A 23298-nucleotide genomic window follows, 5' to 3' on the forward strand; every position below is an offset into this window, starting at 1 on the left:
GAATACAATCGAGATGCGCTTCCTGGATTCGTATAGATTTCTCTCTGCAAGTCTGGATGCTTTAGCGAACAACTCACCATTGTTTGCTTTCGGAAACCAAAGAGATCCATTGTCCTTGCTAGTTATTTATTGTGTATGTGATAATTTGAGACATTTAAAGTTTTTTTATTTTAGTTATAGTTATTTAAATTTTTTTTTTCATTTGCATTGCCTACAATTTTTACTAATTTCTAAACGATAGTGTCCCCAAGGCAACGTGTGGATTCCACAAGACAAAATACATCTTTTATCGTCATGCGGATCTAATGCTACTTTCCTAACTTCGTTTGTTGTAATCACATGGTCTACACTTTGGATTCTTTGTTCTATACTTAGTATCGTCGATTGTGAGTAAAGGCAATCGATGTAATCGTGGAAGGTGAGTTTGTTCTCCACCGTATTCTTGCCCACACCTTTTGCTTTCTTCGTGACGCTACTCTCTGTTCTCATGGCATACATCTTCGAACGCAAACCCGCGAACTCGACAATAATATCACCGTTACATTCATCTTTCAGTTTACCTAGGACTTTTTTGTTACGAGATGGAATTCCAAATCTGTTGGGTTGAGGATACGCAGAAGTATCGAAATACTCGAGCATGGAAGGATTTTTTATGTCTTCGTATAGGTTAGGTGTTTGTATGCTGTAAATGAAGCTGTCGGTGTCCGTGTACAAAAGTGATATTTTATCATTGTAGAAGGGTTTCATCACGTCATAATGAAATTCGAACATGTAAAGTTTCGACAAGTCGAGAACCGTTGCGCCAACGTAAATTGGTTTTCTGAATTTCATCAATTTTATATCTAGATTGAAAAGTGCCAAATTCTCGTTGTAAATTTTTCTCGACTTGAATCTAGGATCGGCTATCCACTTCCGACATTTATTCTTATCGGAAATTAATTTCACGTCTACGTGCTTTCTAACATTCTCCATGGTCTTTCCGTACACCGCATTTTTCATTAATTTAAAGAAGTCCTTGTCTAAATCGGAAGTGGCAGCTGTTCTATGTTGTGTGTTAGTTTCTATGTAAGGTCTTAACCACGTGGAATGTTTAAACTTTAGTATTCTTCTAACATTTACTATCTGAACACCCTTCCCAATCAAAAACCGGAGATTCTTGTAGTGGACGACGTATCTCTGTTTAGGGTCCAATGTTAACAAAAGCTTGTCTTGAACCGAGTCGGGTGGACATTTGATTTCGGGAGTCGGAGGCAAATCCGAAAACGTGTCGTGCAGGTGGTCGGAGAATTGGAGATCTACCTCTGCGAAGAAACCACACTCGCTATCGTCGAAATGAATAATGTCTATCGAAGTGGGATCTAACCATTCGAATCCCCCGTAAGGAAGTTTCTGAACCATGGCATGTCCGTAGAGATTATTAACGTCGGCGTAGAAGATGTAATTCGATGCTCGATTTGAATCGTAATCTTCTTTCATGTGTACGTTATTAGCTTTTGCATGTCTCTGTACGCATTGCACCATTCCACCTCGTATCCCTCTTTCGATAAATAGCAACATGTCAACGTCCGATATCAGTTCCAGCTTGACCTTTGTCTGGAATAACATTGCCGACCACGCTAATCCCGGTAGACTGTAGAAATACGCTGGATCTAATTTATAAATATTCGTTGCCGTTTTCCTGAACGCTTGAAAAACATCCGCGAGTATCGTCACGTCTAATTTTAAGTATGCGTCGTGGTAGTCTCCGAGTGTCCTACATTCTAATTTCTCCCACATGAGTTGCGCGTGTTGGTATTCTTCGTCCGTGATTCCTTTCTCTCTGAGTCTGCTGTAAAATTCTCTTGGAAGTGGAAGAGCGTCGTCGTTAAATTTAGAACCATCACTAACGTATTCGTAAGGATAAATTCCTTTACGTCTAACGAGTTCTATGTCTACGTTGGGAAAACTAGCTCTAGTTATTTTAAATTGATCGTCGGTGAGTTTGTTCGCTAAAGCATCCAGACTTGCAGAGAGAAATCTATACGAATCCAGGAAGCGCATCTCGATTGTATTCTTCGTTCCCGGAATCGACACTTGCTTGCTGAGACTAATGTAGCGTTCTTCATTCTCGGCCAAGACACCTATACGTTTCGGATCGTAGCCAAGATGTCTCACCAGGTGGTGAAAATCATATCCGCTTCCGTTGTGAAAGAATATGGGGATGAATTTAGGTTTCTGGATTTTAAGATTGCACGTGTTGCAAATTCCACCTATGTAGTTTCCGCTGAAATGATCGTGGTGGAATATTTTTTTGTTCTCATCAGTGAAACTTTGATCACATACCGGACACACCTCAGTGGAATTGTAATTTTGAAGTTCATTTTCAGTTAAAGGTGCCATCGGTTTTGATGTAAGCAGTACGCTACCAATTACCTCAACCTCCTCCACCATTTTTTCCAGGACGAGTTCGATTACATTTGGTCCGCGGTATATATATGCTTCATTTATTTTATCACGTCGCACAACAACATAGCCGAAACTATTAGGTTGATGAAGCTGGTACGGCGTTGTGGAGGAAATTTCAGGATCCGGTTCGCAGTAGGAGAGTGGTTTCAGGAAAGACTCGAAATCTGCGACGATGATTGCGGGATGTTCTAACAATGCCTTGTGCATTTTGAATTCTTCGACTTCGTTCGTTTCGGGCATCAACATTCTAGCCGGTCTGTTGTCACCGCAATAAATTTTATGTTCGGCAAGTTTCTCGATAGCAATTTGACTACTATGAAGATTTTGATGATCACGTCGGTCACGATCGTCGAACGTGGTTAGGCATCTCGGGCAAACTTCGATGTAATGTTCATACTTGGTAGTTTGACTTCTGACCAAACGTGATAGAGAACGAATTAGCGTGTAGTGATGAACATCCTCGTTGGAAATTAGAAGAAGATTAATCACACGAGTATTGTTATCGTCGATATCGCTTATCCTGACGGGATGCACGAGATATTTATCTGACGTGAAGGAATATACATTAATAGCGATATGTTTTCCTGCACGATTTTCGAACTTTGTTATATCCGACAATGTCACCGGGTATTCAATGTCAGACATTACACTTTGAAAGTCGGTCTCGTATTGTTTGTAATGATAAACCTGTTCTGGATTATTTGACCAATGAATCGGATGAAGTTCTGCCAACACACACCAAAGGAAACACTTGTTATCGCTGTTCTGTATATTTAACACAGCCCTCTTGTGTTGAATGTTCGGTGGAAGAGGAACGTAGCTGGATGCACGAAGAGGCGAGAATCGGTTCACGTAAACAGTTAACGTGTGAGGACTTCCACATAGAGACCATCCCGACCCTTTAGCCTCGAAATCGTCATGTTTCTTAACCAGCTCGTTGGAAACTTTATAATAGAAGTTGTCTAAATTTTCGACGTCAGCAAAATAAAGAGTCTGGTTTTTTGTACGATGATAAAAAATACTCGTTGTGCCATCAACTTTCTCGTATTCGGAAAACAGAACAACGTATACTTTTATAGAGTTGTTTTCAAGTTTATCTTTTAAAATATTTAGCACAGATGTTTTCGTTTCATCCAAGAAACTAAGGATGTCACGGCCTGGTTCTGACTTAATTGAAAAATCCTGGAGTTGGTCGTTGAATGCAGATCTAATTGGTTTGGGTTCATTGGATAATTTAATTTGCTTAGAAGTGGAAGCTTCCGTTTCTGAATTATCGATTTTTCTTTTCGATGCTTGTCCGGTCGATGGTTTGCAAATTTTGAGGTGTTTACTTAAATTTGCAATGCTGATCATTTTTCCGCATCGAGCACAAGGCTTAGAAGGTAAGGAACGATTAATTCTCGAACCTGTTTCGCTACATCTTGCCCTGTGCTTGCTAATATTAGTTTTAGATATTAATTTTTCGCAAGTAACACATTCAGTTTTATCATTTTTATGATTGAAACTGGTGGTGGATGCCATTGCTTTCTCCAAAATCACAGAAATCAAAAAGTCTAGTATATAGCGATACAATTTTTCAGGTATGTTATTTTATATAGAATTTCTAACTCAAAAATTCAATCTACTGTAAATAGAATTTCAGGTATGTTATTTATATAGAATTTCTTGTGTGCGAATACAAAAACTCAAGAATTCAATCTACTGTGAATACAATTTTCAGGTATGTTATTTTATATAGAATTTCTTGAGGTGATTACAAAACTCAAAAAAAAATCAATCTACTTCGAATATAATTTTCAGGTATGTTATTTATATAGAATTTTCTCAGGGCGAATACAAAACTCAAAAATCCGAGACAGTTCAGTTTTAACGTGTTCATATTTGAAAAAAAAATGCAAAATACGCCTTGGAGATTTCAACCAATCCACTTTACTAGATTGGGGAAACTCTAACTATTGTTATTTGGAACCTTTAACCTTTTTTTTGGTGACGTAGAGTACGCGTAGAGAGGTTGGGTTTAGTGTGTCGGTCGAGTCTCGGTGTCCTCTGTCCTCCCATACCAAAATAAACATAGGTCGTCATGGATTAAAAAAAAAATGTTCCGAAAATTTTCTAAGTCCAGCGTTAAAAAAATCTTAAATTGCAAATATCTCGAAAATGGTAAGAGTTATCGAAAAAATATATCGAAAAACACCCCCATACGGCATCGTTAGATGCCCCCTGTCGATTTTGGAGGTATAGAATACGTATACCAAGTTTTGGTGGTCCTGGGGTCAAGGGGTAAGAAGTTAGCCCACCCCCTCCCAAAAACTTTTTGATCACTCGTAACTTTTGAACAAATAGTCGTAGAGAGGTCGGGTTTAGTGCGTCGGTCGAGTCTCGGTGTCCTCTGTCCTCCCATACCAAAATAAACATATGTCGTCATGGAACCAAATTTGACCCCTCTGTCGAAAAATATTCCAAGTCCAGCGTTAAATTGCTAATGTCTCGAAAAACAGTGAGAGAGAGAGATAGTGCAAAAATCCTCCCCGTTGACCCTTTTGTCGATATTGGTGATGCAGAGTACGTGTACAAAATTTTTTTTTTTTTAGAGGTCCTGGGTCAAGGGAGGGCCAATTGCCAAAATATTTTTTTCATCGCTCGTAACTTTCGAAAGGATGATCATAAAAAGCTGGGATTTCTTGCGTTAGCATCGTGTAGGTGTCCTCTGTCCTCCCATACCAAAATAAACACGTCACAATACAGAAATAATGAGAGGCGTGTGTGTATGTGGCAGAGAGATCACATCGTTCCGAGAGGTTTACAAAGGTCACGATATATAAACATTGGCCGGGACTTGGAAAAAAAATTACGATAAGGTGCATTCATCCTTCAAGGATGAGAGAGTGCATTATTTACTCATCACGCTGTGTGTCAGCGCAATAAATGAGGCGCGGAACGTGGAGAGAAAGTGAGGTTTTTTTAAGTTTTTTGATGCTGTTTTCATCGCTGTGAAACATCGTCAGCGCAATGAATGAGGCGCGGAACGTGCAGAGAAGGCGAGTTTTTTTTTTTTTTTTTTTTTGAGGTTTTGGTGAACCCCAAATGAGTAAAGTGAGCTTTTGATGTTTTGGTGCTGTTTTCTTCGCTGCGAAACATCGTCAGCGCAATAAATGAGGCGCGGAACGTGGAGAGAAAGTGAGTTTTTGAGGTATTTTTGAACCCCAAATGATGTTTCTCAACCGGCTTGATTACACTACTGGGGTTATCTTGGAAACGGTGAGACTTAGGAAAAATCTGTTTACGGATTCATCACGTACGCCTATACGTGAGAAAAAGTATGAATAGAACCTATGGTCGGAAATCCAAAATGGCGACCGGAAGTGGGGTTATCTTGGAAACAGTAAGACTTAGGAAAAATCTGTTTGGAGATTCATCATGTACACCTATACGTGAGAAAAAATATGAATAGAACCTATGCTCGGAAAACGAAAATGGCGACCGGAAGTGGGGTTATCTTGGAAACGGTAAGACTTAGGAAAAATCTGTTTGCGGATTCGTCATGTACACCTATACGTGAGAAAAAATATGAATAGAACCTATGTTCGGAAATCCAAAATGGCGACCGGAAGTGGGGTTATCTTGGAAACTGTAAGACTTAGAAAAAATCTGTTTGCGGATTCGTCATGTACACCTATACGTGAGAAAAAGTATGAATAGAACCTATGCTCGGAAATCCAAAATGGCGACCGGAAGTGGAATTATCTTGGAAACTGTAAGACTTAGGACAAATCTATTTGCGGATTCATCATGTACACCTATACGTAAGAAAAAATATGAATAGAACCAATAGTGTCCGGAATTCATGCGGGTTTGGACGTGACGACGCAGTTCAATAACATAGGTTAGACCAAGGAAAAAACCTTGGTGATTTTATTTCGAGTAAGGTGTTGGCAACACTGCGAGAAAATAAGGCTTATGTCTTACAAGAGCAAACCATTAAGTCGAGCCTCACCGAGCCTCACTTCGAGCCTCACTTCCGGTTGCAGAACTGTCTATTTGGGTCTACTACAAGTAGGTCAAAGCATGTAGAGGCTCTCGTGTAGTTTAGCACGAAAAAAAAATGAATAGGTTAAGTTATATCACGTAAGATCGTGTCATTCGTACCAAGTATGAGTGGGAAAAAAAGGAAAAAATAGGAAATTTTACAAAAACATCGTTAAACGCTAAAACGTCGACAAAAAATTGTCAAAATATGTCAAAAACTGATTTTCAATTGATAAAAAAAGAGGCTAAAAAGCACTCGTACCAAGTATTACTTTGAAACGCTCCAATTACACTACTGATGATATTTTGTAAAGATGTACCAGCCTGTACCAGCTCTAGTAAATATTTCGAATCACAACATGTGGAAAATATAAAATTATGGAATTGTAGTAACAGTAAGAGAGAAATTTATGTGAATCAATTAAAACAATTCGAAAACCTGCAAGACAATATGTGATTCATTAATGTTACTTGTACTGGACTGATAAATTGTGTAGTAATGATTGAAAGTTTATTTTATGTAAGATATAAAGATATGTAAACTATGATTATATACATATATATTGGAAAGTTTGTGTATAATGTTAATAGTGCAGAGACGAATGAATACATATGGTGCTTATGTGTGAATTCAAGGGTAAAAAATTGAAATTTTATTGTCGTGCATTGACGTGAAATTATTGTAATTAATTATTATGCACACATTGAGTAACTGAAAGTCATATTATGTGCTACATAGCAAGGAATGTCAATATGGTTATGTGTACCTTAAAAAAATGAGAACTGTAATATGAGTTTGAAAAATTGTATATACGAGGTCTGGTCAAAAAGTTTAAGGAGATAAAGATACTTTGAAAGACATTAGCTCTCCTTGATCAGTCCATCTAATGTCTCTTCAGGGGAGGGGACATCTTTAACCGATTATTTTGAGGACTGATTATTTCTTCCGAGAAGAAGGAGTATAGAGAGATTAACACCCCTCGGGCAAAATGAACCGTCCTTACTATGCATTGTGTAAAGGGACAAAGAAAAACACGGTGAGGTTTTTCGAGCAGTGTTTGTGGAGCCTTTGTGTGGAAGGCGGCGTTACTTCGCGTGTTTGCTGCAGAAGTTTACATGCAGCAGTTACCGTCGAGATCTCTGGGAATGGAGAATTCGCAAACTTGATTGTGCTATCGGCAGGAAGTTGCAGTTAGTTATTTGTGGACTGTTTTTGTAGATGTCGTTTGCCTAGTGGACAGTTAACAGTGACCTATGTTCCGACATTTTGAACACTGCAAGTTTGTAGTTGTGAAGTAGAGAATCGCTAGTCGAGAAGGTGGCGGCGTTGAAACCAAGTTCGACCTTTGAACTATGAATTCTTTGGTGAGTCACTTCGAGGGATGAACGTCGAAGATCTTCGGTGAAAATAAGATATCAAAGAGTATGACAACAAAATTAAAACATTGTCATAACAACATTTGAAAATGGTTAGGCTAAGTGCAGTGTTCCACATTTGTGCAATAGTTATAATAATTTAGTGATATGATTGCTCAAAATTTATTCATATAATGCAATTAAGTGTCTGAATTAACTATTTAAACTAATTTTATTAAATATGATGTTTAAAAAGAGCCAATTTGTATATCATGACAAAATTATCAAATTGTGCAATATTTTGAATTCATATTCATAACAGTTATTTTTGACTGACAATATGAAAAATAAATATCTTCAATCATATGTGTTATTTCAGACAAGAAAGATGAATTTCAATCCTCTAATTTAGTACATATTAAACCAAAGCAAACTTAACGAGATCAAGATGCCTCTGACGTGCTCTTACATGTATGCCACTTAAGGGCCTTGTAATTTCGTTTCCTACCTTTCCCAGCCTTCTTTGAAGTGTGTACTTTTTTCTAGTCAGTGGACAGTTTGTATGAGCTTTGCAAGCGGAATGTATAGCTAATCTAGAGCTGGTGCTCTCATACGAAAAGTTTATCTTTTGTGTTGTGAAAGCAACGAACTCCCATGTTTGCATCTTTGCATATAACACATGTAATTCCAGATCCGCCAATTTGTGCATGCCCTTTCATACAACACTGGAAGTTGAAAGCGAATACCACACGCTTGAAAATAAAGCATGTGACTTTTTATGTACTTGTAAACCTGCAGCTCTGAAAATCGACTTGGAATTTTTTCTCTCTCAGTCTGTCCTTTACATTTCAAGGGACTATCCTGAATTGTTCTCAGATCTTTAAAGAGAAGTACTTGAATTTGTTTCGCTCCAAGAAGAGCACTTTACCACACACACATACACACATAATATATACACACACACTTATAAATACCTACTTGGCTATCATAAATAAGTTTATCTTTCCATTCGTACAAATGTTATGCACCTGGATTCCATTAAATGTAAGTAATATACTTTTCAAACCGATTACATCATTTATGCTAGACCTCTATGCAGAGGCATATTTACAGCTCATCCATCGACTGGGGGTGCTGTTGGCAGCAATATCTCATGACTGCATTGACCTTGAACAGTCAGGAGAAAATGACTGTTGTAGAATCATTAAAACACATCGTATTCTTTTTTTTAACAAAGCCACCTCGGTGGCTGTATGCATGCTGAACGATCTCGCCACCGATGTTTCCAGCTTCGAGTCCTGGCAGGGCATTCATCTGTGAGTCTCCCTAAACCAGTATCATCTCATCGCCTTTTAGCCTTATCGTCGTGATTACCCAAAATAGCATTTGACTTCTGACTGTATCTACCGTACCGCTACGATATCTGGATCCTCGGAAAATATGCGAACTAATGCGACATTAGGTCCACTGCTGCTGCTCCCAGGCCACAGGTACTAACATGATTGTGGAATAGTAGAGCATTTATATTGTATTCATCAGGGCTCCATAGACGATAAAATGACAACACAACGGCTATTAGTGTAGAAAGATCTCTGCACAGTTTCATACTACAAAAATAAAAGTACCGTATTTGTAGGCGTATGAGACCCATATTTTACCTTTAAAAATAGGTCTGAAAAGCAGGGTGCGTCTTATTCGCCAATACTCAGTTTTTGATTACCTTTATTTCTGGAAATTTTCTCTGTCCTGAGTTAGACGATTTCTTTCTTGCTTCCTTGCGGCGTTTGACGAAGAAGATTGAAATGCATTCTTTCCAAGTTAGATTAGATAAGTTAATTTTTGAAAGTAGACCTACACATTACTTTATACTTGAAATACTGTAAATTAATTATAAAATTAAAATTTAGTCTAAAATAAGTGAGAAAGCTTTTTTCTCAAAAGTGTGCACAAAAGAGGGAGTGGAGAGCGTCTTATACGCCGCAAATATGGTAGTTTCTTAAGGAGACTCTAAAAATACTATTTGTGTTGACGGTGGTAGACGCGTACAAAATGATAGAATTAAACTGAATTGATGATAACCATAATTATACCTTCGTGGTGGGCAGTACAGTGCCTTTGCTGAAGAATTAAAGCACCATTAAGGTACCAAATATTACGCTTTTAAATAGATTCCCTTTGAAGGTTATCCCACCCCCTTATTCCCACGCGCTCTGTTCTTAGAGCTTCAATCAGCGTCGGAGATGAGACGGAAAGCGACCGGAGATTGTTTACCTGCCGGACCTAAAGGTCACGAGACCAATCACCATGAAAAACCACCACGTTTGGTTGCCTCCGAAATCCTACGGTTGTTGGCCCAAGCCACTCTTGGGATTCCGCTGGAGGAGGAACGACAGAGAGAAAAAGGATGGGGGAGAAAATTTTGTCCGGTTGATTTCGTGAACCGAAGGACGATTCCACAAACAGTGCCCACTTAGCAGGTTAAACGGATTACGACGGCGTCTTCGGTACGTTCGTCGGAAGGAGAGGGTCCTTCAGACTCAGCGTCACGGGGCGGGGAGGGTGGGGGACTAATGCAGCGATTCATCACGACGGTGCCGGATGGTCCTGATGACACGTGTTTTACATCGTTCGTTCCGTGATGACTTTTTTTATTCCGAGCAACCTCTCCACAGGATAAGTATGGCACCGAGACCTTCGCTTCAAAACTTGTCGAGACAAGACCGAGAGCGAGACAGGCCACTGAATATACAGGGTGTACCAAAAAGAATCATCCGATTTTAAACAATAATATCTTTTCTGTCTTTTCAGATATGTGAGTGAACAACGTGCTGTTGGAAAGAAGAATATCTCAAGTTTTACACGGTGAACGCCCACTTCAGTTCTGGTGAAAATGGCATCTGGACAACAGAAAGCGTTTTGTGTACTACGTTTTGCGCAGTGCGAGTCAGTGATAACTGTTCAGCGTGACTTTCGTACTAGGTATGGTGTGGACCCTCCTACTGCACAGAGCATTAGACGATGGCATGCACAATTCCGAGAAACAGGCTGTTTGTGTAAGGGAAAATCACCGGGCCGCCCCCGAGTGTCCGACGCAGACGTGGAGCGCGTCCGTCAATGTTTTACACGCAGTCCGCAGAAATCCGTTCGTCGTGCAGGTCGACAGCTCAACATGCCCCCGATGTCCGTCTGGCGTGTGTTGAGTCGTCGTTTACACATGAAACCATACAGAATTCAGCTACTACAAGCTCTTTGTGAAGGCGACAAGGAACTACGTATGGAGTTTTGTAATTTCATTCTTGGCAAGATTGAAGACGATGACAGTTTTGTTCAACGCTTAGTGTTTAGTGACGAGGCAACCTTCCATTTGAGTGGAAAGGTCAACCGCCATAATGTGAGAATATGGGGAACGGAACAACCACATGAAGTTGTACAACATGAGAGGGACTCTCCAAAATTAAATGTGTTTTGTGCAGTTTCCCGAACCAAGGTGTACGGTCCATTTTTCATGGCAGACAACACTGTGACGGGAATAACCTACCTTGATATGCTTGAGTATTATCTTTTCCCACAGTTGGAGACTGATTCGAATGATTCATCTACCAACAGGATGGGGCACCGCCACACTGGCATCGGGAAGTGCGGGGATTTTTAAATCGAAAAATTCCACAACGATGGATCGGTCGCACTGGACCAAATGATGCAGCGTTACATTACTGGCCTCCAAGGTCACCTGACCTGACTGTCTGTGATTATTTCTTGTGGGGGTTTCTAAAAGACTCCGTTTATGTGCCTCCGCTACCAAGAACAATGAATGAACTGAGACATCGCATAACAGCAGCTGTGGAAGCTGTAACTGAAGACATGCTAGCTGCAGTTTTGGAACAATTTTATTACCGTATGGACATATGCCGTGTATCTCACGGGGGGCATATTGAACACCTATGAAGAGGCAACAAAAACTTTTTGAGTTTCACTTTCATGGGCAAAAAAAATATTTGTATATGTTTATTTGTTTCAGATATATAGACTTGCCAAATTGGATGATTCTTTTTGATACACCCTGTATGTATACATACAGGGGGTCCGTTCTGGAAGTATCCGAACTTATTTACTTGGAATCAATTTATTGATGATAATTACAACTCCTGTCAATATTCTTCAATGTAGGCACCTTCAGCCTCAATACAGCGAGTATAGCGACTTTTCCACTGTTCACAGCAGTCCTTGACTGACACCCTCTTTAATGCTGTGATCGTGGCAGCTTGAACCTCTTCAGTTGACGCAAAACGCTTCCCCTTGATCACCGTTTTGACCTTGAGAAACAAAAAGAAGTCGGCCGGTGCCAAGTCCGGGATGTAAGGGGATGAGGCGGCTTAGTCACGCGTACGTTGGCCAAAAACTCACCTACCAACAGCGCTGTGTAAGCCGGCGCGTTGTCGTGGTGAAGCACCCACCTGTCGGCGATGTCAGACCGGACGCGCTGGACCCTCTGTCGGAGAAGCTGAAGCACTGTTTTGTAGTAAGCTGCATTCACGGTGGTCCCAGCAGGTACAAACTCTTCGTGCACGACCCCCTTCGCGTCGAAAAAGACAAGGAGCATTGTCTTCACCTTTGATTTTGACATCCGGGCCTTCTTTTGACGAGGGGACGCGGGTGTGTGCCATTCTGAACTTTGTCTCTTGCTTTCGGGGTCATACTCGAATAGCCAGGTTTCATCCCCGGTTATCACTCGGTCGAGAAACGTTTCGTCACCGTCCACACGTTCCACAATTTCGCGGGCAATTTGCACACGACACTGCATTTGATCGTCCGTCAAAATCTTCGAAACCATATTTGCACAGATTTTGCGCATGTTCAAGTTTTGGGTAACAATTTCAAAAACTTGCGTTTTCGTCAGTCCCACCTCCTCTGCAATCATCTGGAGACTTGAGCGCCTGTCTTTGTCTAACAGAGCTTTCACACGGGCCACATTTCCTCTGTTTTCGGCGTGGACGGCCTCCCTCAGCGTTGTTCGTCCTCGAACACCTCCCTTCCTTCCTTGAACGCCGTGTGCCATGTGTAAACTAGAGTGCGGGACATCACTTCCTCGCCGTAAGCCTCCCGCAGCATGGTTAAAGTCTCGGTAAAGTTGTTTTTTTCAATTTAACACAAAATTTCACAGCGTAGCGTTGTTCCAAAGTGCGCTCCATTTTCACCAAATCCACCAACTGCAAATTCTCGAAGCGACTTTTTTTCCGTGTACACAACACGAGCGTTTGCACCTCAACCACTGCTCGCAGGCAACTGAGCGAGGCCTTGTTTTGAAGGTTAAGGTCCCCACTGCCACTTGGCGCAGCTTACCCGAACCCTCGACCGATTCTCGCGCCGCGCTACGGACAGTTCGGATACTTTCAGAACGGACCCTGTATATATAATGGCGCCCACGGAACACAGATTCGTGTAGAGGACATCAAAACAAAACTTTTCCTAGTAACATTTTTCTCGTTGGTGCGTCAATTCGAGTCTACAGCCGTTCAAAAAAGACCGTTTTGCCGCCTGGATGCTGGCAACCCAACACAACATTTGATCGTATCTGTGACGTCATTTCCTGCGGCGAAATAGCGCACGGTAGGGTTGCAAGGAACACACAAATTTTGTGAAAAATTACAAACTACCAACCACATTATTAGCTGTAAAACGAAGCGAGAAACGCGTCCAGTAAACCGAACATGACAGCATATCAGCCAGATCAGCAATCATCTCAGGGGAAGGGGGAAGTGAACCAACGATATGAGAAATGGTAAAAAACGTATTCAAAATGAAGTGTCATTATCGGATTTTAACTCAGCCTACATGTCAAATATCAACAACAATAAATTTTATTCTACTTACAACTTACATTTGGCTGTTTACGCCCAGCTACGTGTCAATTATATTTGCTTATCTCGTTGCAAGGTTGATATCTACAGGTTTGTGTCCAGATGCCTTGTGGTACTTTTGTGGTGATAACGGAGTATCTGAGGTTCACGTTGTTACATTACGACTAAAACACGTACAACCACAGTAACAATCTAATGATGAATCAGTAGCGAATATACTTCCCTGTTCAGAGTTGCAAACTATTACATGTGTATCCGGTGCGTAGATAAACACAATCGTCGGAGAGTTTTTTTTACTACTATTTATATCCCTGTATTTTCAACCATTTTTGCCACTTGCCTCATAATGCCCTGAATATACATTATGTTATGTGTTGCTTACCTTTGGAATTGAGTTCTTTCATTTATATTTTGTCATCTGTTCAGTGTGTCACAGACAACTAGTATCAGAAGGACGAAGTGGATAGACTAAATTGTAGATACCAACTTGGTAACTAAATTTGCAAATATTTTATATGTAAGCTAACAGAAACTTCGATATGACTACTTCCACTTGAATTCTATTTTCTTTCTACCATTTTTCGTATCGTTTGTTTACTTCCTGTTAGGTTACAGAACGTGTTTTCTCGTTTTGTTTTACGGTACATAATATGGCTGATTGTAGCTATGTAATTTTTCACAGACTATGAGTGTTCCTGGTAACCCTGGAACGCATTGCTTCACGACGGGATATGACGTCACAAATGCAATCAAATGTTGTGTGTGGTTGCCAGCATTCAGGCGGCAAAACGGGCTTTTTTGAACTACTGTAACGCCGAAACGATGCACCAACGAGAAAAATGTTACTGAGAAAAGTTGTTTGTTTTGATGTCCTCTATACGTTTCCGTGGTCCGTGGGCGCCATTAAAATGACACCCTGTATATATATATATATATATATATATATATATATATATATATATATATATATATATATATATATATATATATATATAAAAGTCTATTCAAAGTATGGATGGCCAATTCAATGTTCACATATCCGGATATACATACGAGATGCATTCAAGTCCAAGGTCTCCTAAATTATTTTGAAAAATATATACTACCTCAGAAATCTGAACTGCCATCACTTCTCAATATAATCACCGTCTAGACGTTCACATTTTTCACAACGCTGACGTCACGATAGCATGGTCTCAGCAAACGTTTTTTTAGGAGTCTGTTTTGTATACTGAATAATCACTGATGCAAGAGAGGAACTGCATCGTGCGACAACGGAGACTGTGTTTGAGCATTGGATAGAGCCAAAAATTGCTAGGTACAAGGTCAGATGAGTATGGATAGAGCATGTGATTCACTTCAAATTTGTTTTCCATGAAGAGCGTCTGAGCAATGGCCGCCCGATGAGGAGGTGCGCTGTCCTGATGAAATAACACAGCTGCAGCCATTTCCGGTCGTTTCTTTTGCAATGCTGGAAGCAACTTGGTCCTCAAATCAGTTTCATAGCTTGTACCCATCATTGTGGTATCCTTAGGATAGCAATGCGCGAGTATAACGCCTTCGCTGTCCCAAAACATCACTTTTCTCAGCAATGGAGTAACTGGCGGCTGGATCGTCGCCGAGGCTCCTTTGGTTTGTTTTCATACGAAGTTCAACATTATTTGAACTATCGGACCCACGAACGCACATTGTTCACATCCATGACACCACCACAGCATGTCTCAGTCAATTTAAAATTAATATCGATGGGTATTATTCCACGCAGGTGAAGAAAATGGATAATAACACGCTGTTCTGTCGATGTAAATGATGTCATTCCGTGTATCAAAAACATGTCTGTCGTTAGAAAGCGCCACTAGCTTCCTACGGACCGTATCGCACTGTAATCTGGCCTCGTCAGCCTTTAAGAATGGATGCTTCTTCTCAAACAACTCTCACGTTTATAACTGCTTCTATTAATGAAGAAAGAAATAAGAGACCTTACAACTTGAATGGACCTCGTATTATTCGGCTATCCGAATTGTCCAGATTAACCGATATCCGTATATTCGGATGATGCGAAATGTCTGGATATCCTAATGTGTGCACTATCCGGTCAGTTTTATCGTTTATCCGTTAGCCGGCCCCGTGGCGGAGTGGTTAGCACATCGCGCTACGACGCCAGGGGTCCCTGGTTCGAATCCTGACCTGGGCATGGATGTTTGTGAGTGTCCATTCATCAATTTCATCATATCATCACTCATCCCCATCTTCGCAAATTAGCCAAAAGTGGCACAAAAGGAGAAGTATAATAAAGCAAATCAATCAATCGTTTATCCGTTGTACGGGCTATCCACATATTATTTTCTTCGTCAGTACTTAATCAAATCTGTACTATCCTGATTACACGTTGCTTCTGAAACTGATATTGGACAACTTGAAATCCGTTGTCCGGATTTTGTGGCCATCCCTATAGTTCAAAGCTATACGCAAATGTCTACATAAACTGCGCACTTCCCTCCAAATTGGAACTAAATTTTTGAGTGGAGGATATTCTTATTTGCCTTTCAGAGATAAGTTGCAATCTCATGATAAATTTTTGCATCACATTATATAAATGGGTATTTCACTATAGATTCAAGATTGTCTGTCGTATCTCATAAATTATTTACACTAGAATTACGAGGGCGGTCTGAAAAGTAATGCCTCCTATTTTTTTTTTTTACTTTTTTTTGACGGTGAAAAGACATTTTGGATTTTGAGCAACCATTCATTGTACTCTTCAGACTTTCCCCCTTCTCCATTCCAAGTTTCAAACTTCCATCACTATGGGTTGCTGAACTAGAGCGAGGAAAATGGCAGCATGTAACCATATTATGTCGGTGCACCTGAAACTGTGTGTGGTGCCCAAGTTTCTAACTGCAGCAAATGTGTCCCCCAATTGACATTCTCTGATTTGGTTTGTGTAGAAAATGAGTTCCAAACGAATATTAGAATTGAACACGAATTTCTCGAAAAATCAAGTTTTGAATCTATTGTCAAAATGTCAGAATTAATAAGCTTTTCAGAATGTCACTTGGGGGACACATTTGCTGCAGTTAGAAACTCTGTCACCACACGCAGTTTCAGGTGCACCGATATAGTATGGTTACATGCTTGCCATTTTCCTCGCTCTAGTTCAGCAACCCATAGTGATAGAAGTTTGAAACTTGGAATGGAGAAGGGGGAAGTTTGAAGAGTACAATGCATGGTTGCTCAAAATCCAAAATGTCTTTACACCGTCAAAAAAAAAATATATATATAGAGGAGGCATTACTTTTCAGCCCACCCTCGTAGCTTGAAGGGCCACTGAATACCTAAATATGGCCAATCGGAGGAAACAAAACATTGAAAGATGATCGTTGGCAAATTTCCTTGTACTACGTAAGTGGCAAGTTAGGTTGTCGACGAGTATGAGCACGTGGAAGTAAGAATTGTTTTCCAATTGAAATTTGATACCTTGCGCCCATCGTACCGCATACTGTGCTTGTCTTGCAAAATATTTATAAAGCCAGTTGCGGTTCGTGGTAACAATACAAGGAGACGCTACGGTGCAGAAAACGAATTTCAGGTGGAATGGTCCTGTTCCATAGGCTGAGAAATTAATTTCTTTTTTGCCTCGCAATTTCGCGACCATTCCACCTTACCGTCGGCTAACGAGTTTTGCAACATGCGCATGTATGGTCAAACAAGGCTTTGAAGCGTCTCCCCTCACTTTCAGCTTTGTTAACCGTCCGTTTCTCCGAGGAACCGAGGTATGAATGTTTGAGCAAGGCTAGGTTAGGAGGGAGGGGGGTTCCCCCCTTGCATTTTCCGGCCCCTTTTTTTCGCCACGCTGCGGTTTGGCCGTTTGCGCCGTCGGCTACCTCTTCCGAATGCCCCGTGCGGAGGATTTAATCGCGTTGAGGTTTCCGCCGAGCACCGTGGCTCGTTGAACACGACGTACGATTCACACACGCGCTCGCACAAAAAGAGTCCGCCCGTAAGAACATTTTGAACTCGGAACCGCGAAGTTTCATGGCCGTAAACATAAAGCAGCTATGATATTTTCAATTGGTCGGGGATTAATTCTAGCTCTCGGTCGCGCACCGTTGAAAACACAATAAACGAAGTCGCCCGGAAGGGGTATATAAAATTCCTTTTCGGATTGAAATTTCCTCCCTTCTATACCCTGTGCGAACTATATCTGGAGCAAGGCCGTGCATAGCGGCAGAGAAGGGGGAGGGGGGGATCGAGTGGGCAGAGCGAAGCAGTGCATGCTGTTGGAAAGAATGGTAACAGCAGTCGCTTTTCCCATCCGCGCAATCCCGTTCCTCTCACGTGTTCATTGGTGGAGCCGTCTCGCGTCACTACTTGCACAGAGATTGGTTTTCGTTCGCTGCTCCAGAGATAATGGGACAGAGTGCATGTCGTTGTGTCAGTTTCCCTGCCAGGTACGTTTCCATAACATGGAATCACACAGGTTCATCTACAAAAAAATGGGATCTTGGTTTCGAAGCTCTGTGAAGACACATTGGTTTGGATTCCACTTTAAACTATAGATCCAGACCCGTTTATCCTATCCTAGCATAAATTTGATGTATACGTGCCACTAAAATAAAATCTTAAATTATAGAATTACATTATATCTTAAACATCAAAGAGATAAGTAAATATGTTAATAGTAACTTAAATACAGTACACGCAGATAAATATATAGGGTAAATATCATTACAGTATAATTATTGAGTTTGGGCTGTATGCCTACAGAGTGTGTATTGTCAATAATTCCTGTTTCAGTTTTAATTGATTGATTGATTGATTTGGTGTTTTAAGTCCACTTTATGCACAGAAAAGCTAATTGGGACTGGACCTACAGTTTAAAGTTGGATCCGAACCACTATGTGCCTCCACCGGGTATCGAACCCGGGACCCCATGATTACAAGCCGACGACACTACCACTGCGCACCAGGTAGGCATATGTTTCAGTTTCAAATAATACTAACAGTATAAATATTTCTTCTTTATACAAAGCATGTATGCATGGTGAATTTGTCTGATGTTATTATTATCATTAGAAATTCAACTACTAACATACTTTCTTCTAATTTCCATCATAATAATAATAATAACGATAATAAAATCATAAACCCGCGATAACCAGTTTCTATTTGATATTAAAATAGAAAAGTAAATGTTATTTTTATTTTTGAAGAAAAAGTAATATTTTGTTTTCAACATTGTAATTTATTTTGTCGACGTCCTGATAATGAGGGGGAAATGTAAATATATCCTACAGATTATTTCAATTTCTATTTGCCAACAGCGATCCTATTAACTGAATATACATAACATATTCCATATTACGGCCATTATACACTGAACGATCCCGAAGTACTATTACCTGGCAATATTGATTTGATGATTCCTCTACGACAAAGCATGTACTTCCGCCATGTTTAGCTTTTGGCAAATATTTTTCAGGGACGCAGAATTTGCGGGCGGGGGGGAAATCCTCGTTCTGTGTAAAAAGCAAGTTTTAATTATAGGAGGGACCACACTCCATAATTTTTCATTACCCACTGCCCTTTCACTAGGAGTGATTTCCCCCACCTGTACTCCGGTGCAAGTTGAATCTTGTTTCGTACGTTGGAGGGTGCGGAAGAAGCTGATTGGTTGCGAAGTGAGGTGTGATGTACGAACTACTGCTTCTTAACAGGTTTGTTTCCATTCTGGTTTTGTGTGGTTAGAGGTTTAGGAAGATATATCGTTGAAAGGATTGTTTGAAACCGAAGAAACGTTCGGGTGATATTCAACTTCATGAAGTGTAAGCTGGTGGTTTTTCGAAGGTAAGCAAGCCAAGTTATCAATTGCACTTTTCTAAATTGCCATCGTAGAAAGGCTAACGGAAAGCATTAAAGTGTCTTGCTTCTACGAAAATGCAACAGAAAGATGTGTTCTGGATAAAACATACATAATCATGTCCTACCACTTTTGATTTATTGTTACGTTATTAAGACTGTTGTAAAGAATTGATGTCTCACGTAGTTGTCTGTTTATTTACAACATTTATTTACACTTCGCCGTATACTATACATCGTTCCATAACAAATCCATTATGAACAGAGAATTGCACGTATCAAGACTTTACTCTACGAGCGCACTATTTACCATAGCGCTAACCCGCGATGTATTTCTATACATCCATAAAAACGGCCTCACTCCATCGGGCCTTGTATCGAAGTCTCTGCGAGCCTGAGATATGAGAGAACGTAACAAGTCGGAACCGGTATTTATACCTCCGACAAACGACACCCCCCCCCCCCCAACCACCGGGGCAGCTATTGTTACCTTTCAAACGGGGAAGCAGTTGAGAAAACCCAACCGATGGCTTCCCGGACTACCGAGCAAAAAGCAACCTAGGCAGAGCATGTACACCGAAATACACTTTTACATGCATATTTTCCTTTGGCAGCTATGTCCGTAAAAGCCACACAGCAAGACTATCCAGTCCGAAATATGCCTTCATAAATATCAAGCGAATATAGGATTGTGAACACTTCACGAAGTTTAATGCTTTCGAAACTAAACGTCTTAACAGTTCTAGTTCGAAAATAGGAATCTGGATAACTCGACAAGGTTATGCACAATTCAAATTATTGGGTCATTCCACGTGAAATTACACAATTGAAAGACATAAAGTTGCTTAATAGTCACGGATTTGCTTCCAACTTATTTTACTGATACATACTTGATCCAATATGACAGATATGTAATATTAGATTTGTCTAACAAATATGTTGAAAGTTACACATTTTTGAAAATTTGAAGATTTTCAGAAAATGGGTGGACGAATGAACGCACCATGTGACACAACATGTGTCATATCTTGGAAACTACGTGGACTATTGTGATGATTTAGGTATTGTTGGAGAGGAGAAGGACAGCCCTTACAGAAAATAACTGTGTCATCACTGTTATTTGCTCAGAAAGTAGAAAAATAATATAGCAATAAAGTAATATATTGTGATGAAAAAGACACTCCACTTCGGGTAATTGCTTGATCGTGAGTCCCCGGTTTTACCACAATGAAGATTGTTACACAGCATAATCAATACATGTTCAACGTAATATTTAAAAATCAGGAAGGTAATACTGTTCATATTAAAGAAAAACTGGTTTCAGTATTCAATGTAAGAACAATTCTTCCACTGACACACAGTTATATTTTTGACATATGGCTCGAAAATATTCACAAATTACCACTAATATGAGTCCAGATATACATAATATTGTTAGAAATGTTGAATACTTTGGTGAGATATTACTATGATGTTTATCCACTTTAAGTTCACCAGAGTTCTTGGAGAAAACCTCTGTGTTACACACCTTGTCATTCATAATAGCTACTAACGGACTTACTATGCGATTCGCAAGATGTAATTAATAAATGCGATACAATAATTTCTATTGCGTGGTAGTTCATAAAAAGTAAATATTTATTTGTAACGAATAACGCAAAATTATCTTTTGCTCAAATTCCCCTGTTGTAATTTTGTTATACACGGAATATCAATCTCGAAATTTGTTTTACATGTACAGCCAACGGCAAATTAAATAGGAGAAAGAAGATTTTCCCGACGGAAAATAAGTTGGCAATGCTGCGAACATCGAGGCATTCTTGATAAGACGCTTGAGGAGCATAGAGCAAACTTTCCTGAAAAGCACAACTCCAGTATCGATGGTCATGCCACACGTGGATTGGCAACTTTCGGGAGCGTGCTGTCTGTCTACACAGTTCTCCCCAAACGCCTGTTTGAAGATGAATCTTCTGCTAACATTTTATTTTTCAAATGTAGTTCTGATATTGTAGTCATTTTACAATTATTTTTATTTGATCTTATTTTGCTTTGCTTTTATGTTACTTTTATAATTAATCGCAACTATGCAGATTGTTGATAATCAGATTAAATTGATGAAGGAACACTTAAAAAGGAAATTGCCAGACCAGGACTTGAACCCGAAATCTAGAGCGGATAGGTTTGGGAAGATCGTCAATAACTCCCGACCATGAACTGGCTTATAACATTTGTAATTCCTCAGGAGTATTTTTTGTTCTGTTTATGTCTAATACCTGCTTTCGGACAATTAATTTATAAGTGAAAGTGACATTAATCCACACTTCGTTCGGTGGGGATAAGCCACGTATTGTTTGAGAGGAGGGACACATCTCGTTCACATACCAGATACAATCATGGCCTATACTTGAATGGATTGATTGAATTGTTTAATTTTACTTCGCTTCTTGTGCCACTTTTGGCTAATTTGCTAAGATGAGGATGAATGAGTGATGATATGATGAAATTGATGAATGGACACTCACAAACATTCATACCCAGGCTAGGATTCGAACCCGGGATCGTAGTGCGATGTGCTAACCATTCGGCCGGCGTGTGCTAAACACTACTTTCGGATATCATTTGGACATGACAATTTTGATATACAAGTTACATTTTCTCTACTTACATTCGTTATGTCCAAATTTGATCCTAATAGATAATCTCGCAAGAACGCAAAATGTTTCAATTGACTCGAATTCACTGAGAGAAACAATGAATTTCAAGGCTGCAAATTTCTGAAAATGTCAGAGTTTGAACTCTAAAATAATAATTCTTATGTGACGAATAGTATCATGTTGTAAGCCAGTGGGGATTTGAGGTGCTTTGCGTATTGTTGCTTTTCGAAATCATTTTCGTTGTTACCATTCTTGATATAGGCAGCATTTTTCAATAAGTTCTTAATTAGTTTGGGTTTTTGTTTCAAGTCCATTTTATGCACAGATAGGCTAATCGGAACTAGGCCTACTGTATAAAGTGGGATCCAAGCCTTCATATGTCTCCCAGGGGTATGGAACCCAGGGCCCCTTGATTGCAAGGCTTGACGTTATCACTACGTCATCGTGAAGGCTCTCCGTAATGGGTTACATCTGCATCGATTAACATACATTCATTATAAACATATTTCGGACACTAAATAGAGTTCATTATCACTATAGACTGGAAATTAGTTTTTTGCGAAAATACGAGGAATACCTATAGCTCTTCTCTTGTTACTATTCATTAGAAAATAAGAATTATTTCATTTCACTCTCACGGTCTAACGTTGCTATTGATTGACGAAACAACAATGCTTCAAGCTCAGAAGCCGACACCGAAGGTTAGATTTTTGTTATTTCATGCCATTGTTCTACCAGTCTCCGTTAATTTCGATAATAAAGATTAAAGGTGTGATAGGTGGAAGTGGGATGAAGACCAGGTTCTAAACCCAGCTATTCGACTTTGAAGCGCGTTACGCTAACCAATTTGCCACAGGGTTGGTTTTCAGTTCGTCAAATCACTCTATTCGTCATTCAAGTTCCAGAGGTAGCAAAGCAACGTAAAATAACGAAAACAGAAAACAATAACATATACACTTCTCATCACCCAGCAAATTCACACACAAACCTCTTCTGGCATTTGTTTTGAAGAATGGACTTGGGGATTAAAGCGCTCCCACTTCCTGGTTCAGCTCGATACAATTCAGGGGCCTTATCAAAGCTTTCCTGAAGCACGCAGG

Source organism: Lepisma saccharinum, chromosome 3 (assembly GCF_977018435.1).
Source record: "Lepisma saccharinum chromosome 3, izLepSacc3.1, whole genome shotgun sequence".
NCBI classification, from domain to species: Eukaryota; Metazoa; Arthropoda; class Insecta; order Zygentoma; family Lepismatidae; genus Lepisma; species Lepisma saccharinum.